Genomic DNA, 13,369 nt, shown 5'->3' with positions numbered 1-13,369 from the left:
TGGTATTTTAATCTGGTGGGTTGGGATACATGTATTTTCTCCACAGATTGTGAAAACCATGCCCTCAGCTAAGAGAAAGGGATTGGAGGTGGGACTTAAATAGAATGATAAAAACATTGACTAGTCTGTGTTGTGAAATGGGAAAGAGGAATTTACCAGGAAAACATAAAATGATTGCAAAGAGACATTAAGCTCTAGCTAAGCTAAGGTTAATGTGACAATTAAACGGAACAGCAGGGTTGTGCTGATAGAAGTAGGGTATGTAGAGTGAGGGAGGTGCCTGTCCTGCGCCACTCTGCACTAGAGTGTTGCATTTCTTCTGGGTTTTAATACTCTAACTAGAAAACATTCATGAGACCAAGAAAATGTTAAGAACTTGACTCAGCATTATGTCACATATTGAACAGTGGAAAGATTGACAACTTTTAGCTGAGAGAAAGGAAAACAGATCAGGCCTCAGGTGATGAACAAGAACCAATGATTGGAAATTGTGGGGAACCATTTTATGACTATATAATGAGGCATTTAAAAAAGCTGCCTAAAGTTAGAAAGTACAGCCTTAAGCTAGATATTCTACCACCTCTGGAGATTTTTAGTGCAGCAGAGCTGAGGTGAGGCTGGAGAATGTGTATCAAAGGGTACAAAGTTTCAGTTAGACAGGTGGAATAGGTTCAGGTGATTACACAGCATGGTGACTATAGTTAATAATAATGTATTCTATATTTTAAAATGGCTAAAAATGGATTTTAAACATTCTCACCACAAATCATAAATATTTGAGATAATGGATATGTAAATTAGCCGGATTTGATCATTTCACAATGCATACATGTACCAAAATATTATATTGTGTGCTCCATAAAGATGCAAAATTATTTGTCAATTAAAAATAAGGTAAAACTTTAAAAAATAGAAACAAGACAAAAAACGAAATCTGCCACATAGCCAGATTTGGGACCACTGAGCTGGTTCATGTAGTGAATATTTGAACATCTGGTGGCTAAATTAGATGATAGCTCATATTCTTTTCAAGCTGATATTGTGTGTCTGCAGTTGACCACATACTGAAGACAACAGCAGTTGTTTTCAATGAGTACTGTCTGCTTCTTATAACTTTATGAAACAGCTGGCCTCTGGATGATTAGTTTATTTTCTATGACTGCCCAGTACTGGATATGGCCACCACTTATAAAGTATGACTCATTTATGGTATCTTAATCAGATGGTGGGAAGCCTGACACAAGTGATCTGTTAGATACTTATCAGTACTGAGCTGTGTCTGAAGTGCTTAAATAAGAAATATTAGTAGAAGTGTACTTCAAGGCTGAGTTCTTGCAGCCATGTCTAATAAGCTTACTTGGGAATTCTAATTTTGAAGGGCTTCAGCACTGGCAGAGTTGAGCATGTCATGAGCTCTTGTCTGATTTCTTAATTATCTTTACTGGCCACTATGTTAATATTTACAATTATGGATGTAGAATCCCAAGTAGTGGCTAAATATTCTTCTTACAAAATCCATGAAAAAGAACAGTTACTGATGACACTTCTCTCTGTAAAGTGCGTTTATAGCAGAACCAGGGACAATACCTTCACAGAGGAGAGGTCAAGCATTTTATCCTGTGGAGTCCTATCAGACTTGAATTTATTTTTGTAACCAAAATATTAATGGTCTCAGCTCCTCTGGGGTTTGATGGACCAAATTTGGCTCTCTATATAGTCTTGAGTCCTGACTTCAAATGACCCACCTGCAATACCTCCCAAAGTGTTGGGATTACAGGTGTAAGCCACTGAGCCTGGGCCAAGAAATCTAGTTTCAATTTCCCCAGCGGATATTGATGTGTAGCCCCTGTGAAGCTTAAATACTTCAGAATTTTATTTTGAATAAGGAAGAATATTTGATCTGTGTCTGTAGACATAATTGCCCCCTTCAAATAAGGAAAGAATAGAGATATATTCAGAAAGAGCCATGATAAAATTCCCTTGTCCTGATTTTGGGGATAAAATTCAGTTTGACTGAAACTAAAACTTATCTTAAGAGCAGGGTTTCTCAAACCCAGCATTACTGACATTTGGGGATGGACAGTTCTTTGTTGTGTGGGGTGATCTAGTGCACCATAAATGTTTAGTGGCGTCTCAGGCCTCTACCCACTGGATGACAGTAGAACCCACCACCTAATTGTTACAACCAAAAATATCCTCTAGACTTGCCCAATGTCCTGGGGGGAAAAATCACACTGAGTTGAGTACCACTACTCTAGAGAAAGACTATAGCAGGAACTGTAATTTAATAAAAATTTTAAAATCTTTATACCGAAGATGAAAAAAAACACTGTAGTAATCATCTGGTCTTTTATTGTGTTACCTCTCCAGATGTTCACAAGACTGTGAAGCTTGATCTTGGCATATAAATGCTATCCAAATACAGAATAGAAGTGGATAGGATGTTGTTTCCTGAATATAAAAAATCTGCCAGGTGTCACAAGACTCTGGCCTCGATGTGGTAATTTTGACCAATTCATTATGATTTTATAGAAAGACATAATTTTGTTGTTAGCTTAACTCTTTTTTAATTATGCAAAAACTTGAATATTTGGATTGATCATATGGGAATGTCCTTCAGTCAAAATTAAAGAAACATATCTTTAGCCAACCAAAGATTGTTATTAGAGATTTGTCTTTTTATTTGTTAACTTATAATTGTAATAAAAATGCATAATTCATAGAACAGTAATGTTTAAGAATGTTCAGTAATTCATTAATTTTACCTTTTTTTAAGGCTTTATAACAAATGGTAAAGTTTATGTTAAGGGCTGTCATTTATATAAACTTAAATGATATAACATCATTTTACTCAGAGTTAGCAAAATGTGAGATTTAAGAATACGGTCCCCAAGACTGTCCTCACTTCTGACACCAATTGCATCTTTGAGGATCTCCCATAACCACCCTCAGTTCTGAATTCACCAGAATTATTCACATAACTCACTGAAAGCTATGATACTCATGATTATGGGTTATTACAGATAAAGGACACAAATCAAATTCAGCCAAAGGAAGAGACAAATAGGGCAAAGTTGGGAACAGTTATAGATGTGAAACCTCTGGTGTCTTCAGGGTGTGTTACTCACTTAGCATTGATGTGTGTCCATAGGCACAAAATTTTTTTTTTTTAAATTTTATTTTTTTTAATTGCATTTTAGGTTTTGGGGTACATGTGAAGAATGTGCAAGATTGTTGCATAGGTACACATGTGGCAGTGTGATTTGCTGCCTTCTTACCCATCACCTATATCTGGCATTTCTCCCCATGCTATCTCTCTCCAACTCCCCATCGCCCGCTGTCCCTCCCCTATTTCCCCCCAATAAACCCCAGTGTGTAGTGCTCCCCTCCTTGTGTCCATGTGTTCTCATTGTTCAACACCCACCTATGAGTGAGAACATGCGGTGTTTGATTTTGTGCTTTTGTGTCAGTTTGATGAGAATGATGGTTTCCATGTTCATCCATGTCCCTACAAAGGACACGAACTTATCATTTTTGATGGCTGCATAATATTCCATGGTGTATATGTGCCACATTTTCCCTGTCCAGTCTATCAGGGTGCCAGGCTGGCGTGCAGTGGCGCAATCTCGGCTCACTGCAACCTCTGCTTCCCAGGTTCAAGCAATTCTCCTGTCTCAGCCACCCGAGTAGCTGGGACTACAGGCGTGCGCCACCACGCCCAGCTAATTTTTGTTTCTTTTTTTTTTTAGTAGAGACGGGGTTTTACCATGTTGGCCAGGATGGTCTCGATCTCTTGACCACCTGATCTGCCCGCCTCGGGCTCCCAAAGTGCTGGGATTACAGGCAGGAGCCACCGCACCCAGCCTCATTTATATTTTATATACACCTTATATACATAGCCTGATGGTAATTTGATACAATATTTTAAATAATTTTGTGCATGAAAAAGAATTTTGACTGTGTTTCAAATGTGATCCTCACCTCACTTATGCCCTACTTGTCTCACATGAGGTCAAGTGTAGAATTTTCCACTTATGGTGTCATGTCACCATTCAAAAGGTTTCAGATTTTGAAGTATTTCAGATATTACATTTTCAGATTATACATGTTCAACTGGCATTACTATTACTACTTTAATTTTTAAATATTTGAACTTAAATAAGCCCCTGTATTTAACTAGTGGTAGAATGTTTCCCAGTATTATGATGAGTTGTCAGACCAGTTTTCCATATTTCAAGACCAATATTTCACATAAATTATAATAATCATAGTTTAAAAATATTTAAATTTAACATAAAATTTTAAATTATCATAAGTACCCAAGATCAAAAATCACATGGGTAGTAACAGATGAGCCAGAATTTGAACCTAGCTTTTTATTTTTTTTTAATTTTTTTTTAATTTTACTGTTCTATGATCATTATGCAAAGCAAGAACCTAGCTTTTTAAATTCCATGGATTCTTTTGATCTCAAAGCTGTACAAACATCATGAAGGGCATTGTTCACAAGACCCTGGAATCATCTGAGAACACATGACTAGCCTTTGGAAAATATTGCCAGTGATTTGTTGGCACTCATTGGATGCTTAGAAAGGCTTCTGTTAGCCTCACATGATACAGGAAATTGAGAAGCATTTTGTTTATGTGCCTAAAATGAACGTCCATATGGAGAATTAGAAAATTTGTTTTGGCTAGTGCCCAGACCTACATAGTTTTGGTTTGTGATTTTGTTTGTCATTGAACAGACTGCTTTTGTCTTCTCAAAGACTGGATAAAATTTGGGTTATGATGGTATTTTTTACAAAGCAACACAATATTACTGACTACTTAACAGCTAAGGATATGTTTCTATGCCTCCATTGACTCTTAGCATTAGGGTGATTATCCTAGTTTACATCAGTATTACAGCACATTCCCTCTGAATCTAAAGTTACTGTGACTTAGAGAATCACTTGTGGCTATATTCTAACACTTGGCCCTAAAGTTTACACAAAAATAAACTTGGTCTATTACTTGTCAGACCAAATTTATTTCACTTTCCAAGACCATTGTCCTCCTCTTCTATCCCACATAAACTGATTGCTATCTTCTTGTGCAGTTTGTAGTTAAAATTATTAAAAATTTCCTGGCATATCAGTTCTAGTAGTTATTGAGTGACTTGGATAGTTTTAAGACATTCACAAAAAAAGTTTAATGGGCAGATAGCTTTTCTGTATTAAGTTAAAAAAATAAATCTTCACATCACAATGGTCCCTAAGTATGAAAAATCATAAATAATACTGTGGAAAACCTTCCTGGTGACATGTGACCTGGGTCTCTCTGAAACATCTAATTCTGCAAGCATATGTGAAATGACATATGCTCTTTAAGAAATAGCTTACCCAGATAAAGCAGGCTTCACTGAGTGCTGCCACTGGCAAAAGGAGAACACTAGGCGTAAACAATTAAGATATTAGTTAAAATACCTTCTGCTGTGTAATTAGTTACGTTTTTCTAAATGATTTCAAATACATTTAATCAAAAAGAAACAACAGTCAAGAGTTGTCATGCAGATTTTTAGCTGGTTTTCTTTGATGCCTTTACAGTGTCCTGCAGTTGTTTCAACATAGAAAAGTTTCAGAGAAAAATGTGTTTGGGCTCCTGAAGACAAATGTATTATAATTTAAAAAGCAGAAAACTTGGGCTCTGTAACTCAAATTGCAGAACTTATCTGAAGTTTACTTGTCTATCACCCATAAGAAAAAAGAGCAGAAATAAATATATAGCCTACAATATCAGTGATAAAATGAAAAAGTAGTCAGAGTAGAACCTTTCTTTTAAAAGTGGTTTTAAAATTCTAGTTCTACGATAAGATCTATTGGAATTATGTTGAGTACTTATTAAAAATATAGAATCTCCAGACATAAAACTCAGGAAATTTTATTTTTAACACATGTTTCTAGGTGATTCTCAGATTCATTCAGATTTCAGAACCACTATACCAGTGAGGTAGAGAACATGAGAGTTCTTTTTAGGGAGCGAGTGTCTACAAATGGTGAAGAACTTAAATTAAGAGGAGATAGTGTAGGGATTGGGAATAATTGATATTAATATAAGGAGGTATAAAACATGGAGGTTACCAATGCTGAGACCAAACATCCAAAAAGAACTACATTCTCCTGCACAACAGAGAGGCATGGCTAGAAGAAGAAATTGGCAGATCTACATTGGAATACACCTAACTGAGGAGGTGAAAGACCTCTACAAGAAGAACTACAAAGCACAGTTGAAAGACATCATAGATGATAAAAATAATTGGAAAAACCTCCCATGTTCATAGATAGGGAGTGAACCGTACTGCCCAAAGCAATCTATAGATTCCATACAATTCCTGTCAAATTACCAATATCATTTTTGACAGATTAGAAAAAACACTTCTAAAATTCCTATGGAACTGAAAAATAGCCTGAATGCACAAAGCAATCAGGCAAAAATAATAAAACTGGAGGCATCACATTATCTGACTTCCAAGTATATATACTACAAGGCCATAGTAACCAAAGCAACATGATATTGATACGAAAATAGACACATAGTTCAATGTAACAGGATACAGAACCCAGAAGTAAAGCCATATGGTTAGAACCAACTGATCTTTGACAAAATTGACAAAAAATAAACAATAGGGAAAGGACACTTTTTCCAATAAACAGTGCTGGGAAAAGTGACCAGCCATAAGCAGAAGATCAAAATGAAATCCCTACCTTTCACTATATACAAAACATAACTCGGCATGAATTAAGGACTTAAATGTAAGACCTGAAACTATAAAAATCCTAGAATAAAACCTAGGAAAAATTCTACACAGTGTCCTAGGCAAAGAATTTATGACTAAGGCCTCAAAAGCAAATGCAACAAAAACAAAAATAACAAATGAGGCTTAATTAAACTAAAGAGCTTCTGTCAGGAAAATAAACAATTGACAGAGTAAACAACCTACAGAATGGGAGAATATATTTGCAAATTCTGCATCTAACAAAGAACTAATATCCAGAGGCTATAATGAACATAAACAAAATAAGAACAAAACAAATAATATTACAAAATGGGCAAAGTACATGAACAAATACTTCTCAAAAAAGACATATAAGTGGTCAACAAACGTATGAAAAAAATCACTAATTATTGGATAAATGCAAATTAAAATAATAAGATACCATCTCACATCAGTCAGAATGGCTATTACTGAAAAGTAAAAATAAACAGATATTGGAGAGGATGTGGAGGAAAGAGAATACTAACACACTTTTGGAGGGAATGTAAGTTAGTTCAGTCCCTGTGTAAAGCAGTATGGAAGTTTCTCAAAGAACTAAAACTAGAACTGCCATTTGACCCAGAAATCCACTACTGGATACATACCCAAAGAAAAATAAATTATTTTGTAAAAAGACACCTGCACTTGCATATTTATTACAGGGCTGTTCACAATAGCAAAGACAAGGAATCAACTTAAATATCCATCAATGATGGACTGGATGAGGAGAATGTGGTGTATATACACCATGGAATACTGCATGGGCACCAAAAATAAAATCATATCCTTCATTTATATTTATGTCTTTTTATTCAATTCATGTCCTTCACAGCAATATGGATGGAGCTGGAGCCAATTTTTTTTTTTTACTCAGAAACAAAATCAGATACCACATGTTCTCATTTATTAGGGGGAGCTAAACAGTGGGTATGCATGGACATAAACATGGAAATAATAGACACTGGGGAATCCATAAAGGGAGATGAGAGGGGCATGAGGTGTTGAAAAAGTACCTATCGGTTACAATGTTCACTATTTGGGGTATGAGTTCATTAGAAACCCCAACTCCAGCATTATGTAATATGTAAAAAACCTGCACATGTACCCCTGGAATCTATAATAAAACAAAAATAAAATAAAATGTACTTGCATTTCTTATTTCTTTTCTTCTGTGGGGAAAGCAGAGGGATTAAATCTTTTGCTCTTATGGTCTTGAATTGATTGGATGTGGCCACTCATGCCATGGAGGGTAATCTGCTTTCACTAACAGGGTACTGATTTAAATGTTAATTTCATCCAAAGATAGACTGTATAGTAACAGGTAGACTGGTGTTTGACAAAATGTCTAGGTACTATGGGCTGGCCAAGTTGACATCTAAGATTAATCACCACACTGCTTTACATATATTGTGTCTTTGTAACCCTCAGCAAATTTGTGAGGCAGTATTATCAACTGTGTTTTACAGATCAAGAAATTGAGGGAAAGAAGATAAGCATTTTGCCTTGGAGGAGAGTGATTATAAAGAGTGAAAGAGATTCAAACAGTTATTCTAATTCAAACCAGTATTCTAAACAATGACGCTTTCACTTGCCGGGGAAGAAATTTAGGCAAACTGAGATTAAGTAACTTGCCCTTGCCACTCAACTAGAAGGTGATGGATTCAGAATTTGAATCTCCACACCTGATTCTAGAGTCTCTGCTGTTAATCACCATCCAGTAAACCTTTTCCATCTTTGTCTTTAGGCAGCTCTCAGTCTGTTAGAAAAGTAAGATATGAAAACAAATAATTTGCGTTATCAGGAAATGGAGTCTTCCTGAAAAATATGGCCTCTGAATTTGGCTTTGTAAATAGTCAGATTGAAGAGGACACCATGAAATGGAAAGATATTCCATGTTTATGAATGGAAATAATTAATATTGTTAAAATGTCCACACCACCCAAAACAATCTACTGATCTATTCCCTATCAAAATTCCAATGATATTCTTCACAGAAATAGAAAAAAAATTCTAAAATTTATGTGGAATCACAACAGATCCAGACTAGCTAAAACTATCTTAAGTTGAAAGAACAAAACCAGAGGATTCACATTACCTGACTTTAATTATACTACAGAGCTGTAATATCCAAAACAGCATGGTACTGGTATAAAAACATACATATAGACCAGAATGAAACAGAAGAGAGAACAAAGAAACAAAAATCCACACACCTATAGTAAACATATTGTTGACAAAGGTATCAAGAACATACACTGGAGAATAGACAGTCTCTTCAATAAATGTTACTGGGAAAAGTGGATATCCATATGCGAAAGAATTAAACTAGACTCCTATCTCTCACCAAATGCAAAAATCAAATAAAAATGGATTAAAGACTTAAATCTAAGACCTCAAACTATTAAATTACTACTAATATCACACCAGCAAAGACAACCAAAGCAAAAATGGACAAAAGGGGTCACATCAAGTTAAAAACCTTCTGCATAGTAATAAAAACAATCGACAAAGTGAGAAGACAAACCACAGGACGGGAGGAAATGTTTGAAAACTACCTATTTGACCCCATTTGACAAAGAACTAATAGCCAAAATATACAAAGGGCTCAAACAACTCAATAGAAAAACAATTAATAATCTTCTTTTAAAAATGGGCAGAAGATATGAATACATATTTCTCAAAACACAAATGGCAAACAGGCATGTGAAAAGGTACCCCACATAATTGATCATCAGAGACATGCAAATCAAAATTGCAATGAGATAACCTCTCAACCCAGCTAAAATGGCTGATAGCTAAAAGTCAGGCAATAACAAATGGTGGTGAGATGTGAAGAAAGGGGAACCTATGTACACTTTTTGTGGAAATACAAATTAGTGTAACCACTATGGAGAACAGTTTGGAGGTTCCTCAAAAAACTAAAAATTGAGCTACCATGTGATCCAGCAATCCCACTGCTAGGTATATACCCAAAAGAAAGGAAATGAGTATATTGAAGAGATATCTATACCCCCATGTTTGTTGAAGCACTGTTCACAATCACCATCATTTGGAGACAATCTAAGTGTCCATCAGCAAATGAATGGATAAAGAAAATGTGGTATTTATACACAATAAAGTACCATTCATTCATAAAAAAGAACGAGATCCTGTCATATGCAACAACACAGATGGAACTGGAGATCATTATGCTAAGTGAAATCAGCCAGTCCAAAAGACAAACATCACATATTTTCACGTATTCTCATGTGGGATCTAAAAGTCAAAACAATTGAACACATGAGCCTAGAGTAGAAAGATGGTTACCAGGAGCTAGGCAGGGGAGTGGGGACTTGGGGGAGAGGTGGGGATGGTTAATGGGTACAAAAATAGTTAGAAAGAAGAGTGACTATAGTGAATGACTATTTAATTGTATATTTTAAAATAAACTAAAAGGGTTTAACTGAATTGTTTGTAATACAAAGAATAAATGCTTGAGGGGATGGATACCCCATTCTCCATGAGGTGCTTATTTCACATTGCCTTCCTGTATTTTTTATTTTTTAAATTAAAAAAATTTTTTTAAGATGGAGTTTTGCTCTTGTTTCCCCGGCTGGAGTCAATGGCGTGATCTTGGTTTCACTGCAACCTCCACCTCCTGGGTTCAAGCGTTTCTCCTGCCTCAGCCTCCTGAGTAGCTGGGATTATAGGCACCTGCCATTATACCTGGCTAATTTTTTTTTGTATTTTTAGTAGAGACAGGGTTCACAATGATGGGCAGGCTGGTCTCAAATGCCTGACCTCAGGTGATCCACCTGCCTCGTCCTCCCAAAGTGCTGGAATCACAGGTGTGAGCCACCTTACCTGGCAGCATACCTGTATCAAAGCATCTCATGTACTCCACAAATATATACACCTACTATATACTCATAAAAATAAAAATTTAAAAATTTAAAAAAAGAGACAATAATGAGGCTTTATTAGTTGGACAAAAGAACATTCCAGGAAAAATCTGGTATGTGAAATATAATGAGTATAAAGCAGCAAAGTGTATTAGGGAAAGAATGAGCATTTTGTTATGTCTCTGACTGGTATAAATTGGGGTGAGGTGGGGTGGGGTGGTGAGGCAGGAGATCAGAATGGCCAGTTACAGCTACGCTGGATATTATTTTGTGTTGGTAGGGAGACAATGAGGAATTTTTAACTGGGGAGAGATATTATTAGACATTAGTTTTCCAAATGATGAGAAAGTCTTTCAGAAAAAATTGTGAAAGACTTTGAAACAGACCAAAAACTTTACTAGGTGTCTTCAATCAAAATGTGTGTTGTCTAGAGCACAGAGCTCACCTTTCTGAGTTTTGATTCTATGGGGTTTGCGTTTTTCATTGTCTTTGAGCTATTTAAAATTCTATAAATTGCAGATCATGTCAATGCAAATGACTCTTGTCCATAGATGTGCAAATGAATTGTCTGGAGAATGGAAAATTAATTTTCCTTCCAACTGTGGAAGAAGCCAAGTTTGAATATATTGGTAAATTCGTCTCAGCATCCCTTATTAACCTATGTAAGTGTGGTACTTCAACTTCTCCTTTAAACTAATTGTAACATCTTACTGGCTCGCTCATTAATTAATTAAATAAAATCTATGACATGTGTTAGAGTTGTATGAAAGTTATCGTGTTACCTTAAAATTATTTTTAACTTGTCTGTCCTAAGTGAAGAGATAATGTGCTTTGTATAAAGGCAGTGATAGCACATGCAGATGGAGGAAAGGCAATTTACTAGAGAGTGCTTCATACTGATTTTGTACTGACAAAACCTAGTGTAATGGCTTTGTGTTGACAAGACCTAGTGCTGAAGAGATATGAGAAGTAGTGAATTATGAGGACTCAAAAATGATTCACCGATTTCTGGCATGAGTGATTACATAGATAATTTCTTTTATCAAGATATGACCCACAGGAAAAGAGATATCAAGGTAGAAATTACAGTGGATTACTAGATATTTGGTTGTGGAGTTCAGAAGTATCAGTTGCTAGAGGTGCTGATTTGGGAGTCATACACTTATACATGTAAATTTATGAGACTGACTTTAAACATTAAGGAAGAATCGTAAGGTACAAAGACAAATGGGCACAAACATTTTAGGAATGAGCAGAGTCCAAAGATCTAGTCAAACGATGGAGAATAAATCTATTTTAGGATGATGTTACAGAAATCAAGAAAGGACAATGTTTTTAGAAGGAAAGACTAGTTAACAGAGTCAAATGTCAATTGGGTTTGGCAATGTGGAAATCAGTGGTGGCCATTGCCTATCAAGTTTAAGTGTCATGGTGTGTGTGTGTGTGTGTGTGTGTGTGTGTGTGTGTGTGTGTGTTTAGAAGGATAAAAACAAAAACCGTGTTGGGAATTTGAAAATCTGATAGAAGGTAAGGAAAGCTGTGGGAAAGAAGGTATGAATGGGTGAAAAATCAAGGGAATTTTTAAGATTGAACATAGCACAAGGGGAAGGAGTCATCTGAAGACAAGGAAGAGAGAGAAGAAACTAAATTTAAAAAGCTCCATGTTAGATCAAAATATATCGGACTTGGAGTCCAAATGGAAACAATAACTTTCAGATGAGATCAAGCACATTCAGGGTGGTGTGGCCGTAGACGAAACAACAATTTTCAAAATGAGGAAGAAGATGTTTTACCCTGAGGTTCAAGGTAAAGTGGAATAGCTGGGAGAAGCACAGGTAGCTTTTAAGGTTGCAGAGCAGGAAGGTGAAATATGTTACTTGATAACTCTTAATATCATGTACTCATAGTGAAGGAGTGAAATTAAGGAGGAAAGGCAAAAGTATGCTTAATCCCTGAGTTGAATAAGAGTGGAAGAGCTGATAAAAGATAAATTCTTCATGGTAAAATTAATCTGGCATAAGTAGCTTTTCTCCTGGTGTGCTGTTCTTTGCAATGTTTTGTTTGCAGGTATGGAACACCTGGTTCATGGATGCTTGCTAAGAGATATGCCTTCTCTGAAATATCTTTTTCACCTTCCTGTACTCTTCACCATTACATTTTTTATTTCATTAGAAAACTAGGGTTGTGGGGTGGGGGACTAGGGGAGGGATTTCAAGGGTGGGGAGATTGGAGAGGGGTAACATTAGGAGAAATACGTAATGTAGGTGACAGGGGCACTGGAGGCATCAGACCACCATGGCATGTGTATACCTATGTAACAATCCTGCAAAATCTGCACATGTACCCCAGAATTTAAAGTATAATTAAAAAAAAAGAAATAACACAATACTTGTCCACAGGTATGTGAGTACCTTATAATAACAAGTTTCCCAATTCTTCCTTCTTTTCTTGTATTATTGCTGTCATTCATTTCTTTTATACATAATATATATACATATATTTTATATAATTGAATGCTATTGTGGCTGTTATCATGATGGGCAGTTATTTGTTAGATCAATTAAGAATAATAAAAATAAAATTTTTGTTCTACCTTCAAAAAAGAAAAATAAAAAAAGAAAACTATGAGTGAAAGGATTAGTTTCCTCAAACCTCAGTTAGATGTATATACCTGGTAATGGTCCTTCTAAAAATG

The 13,369-nt window shown here is 35.8% G+C and overlaps 1 long non-coding RNA gene across 1 annotated transcript in view; it reads right to left on the bottom strand.

Moving 5' to 3' along the window:
- The window catches only part of LOC118144929 (uncharacterized), a 47,411-nt gene that overhangs the window by 33,383 nt on the left and 659 nt on the right, over positions 1-13,369 (bottom strand). The window lies entirely within an intron of this gene.

The sequence above is a fragment of the Callithrix jacchus genome, chromosome 8, assembly GCF_049354715.1.
Source record: "Callithrix jacchus isolate 240 chromosome 8, calJac240_pri, whole genome shotgun sequence".
In the NCBI taxonomy this organism is placed as follows: domain Eukaryota; kingdom Metazoa; phylum Chordata; class Mammalia; order Primates; family Cebidae; genus Callithrix; species Callithrix jacchus.
This window is presented reverse-complemented; position numbering and strand designations above follow the sequence as displayed.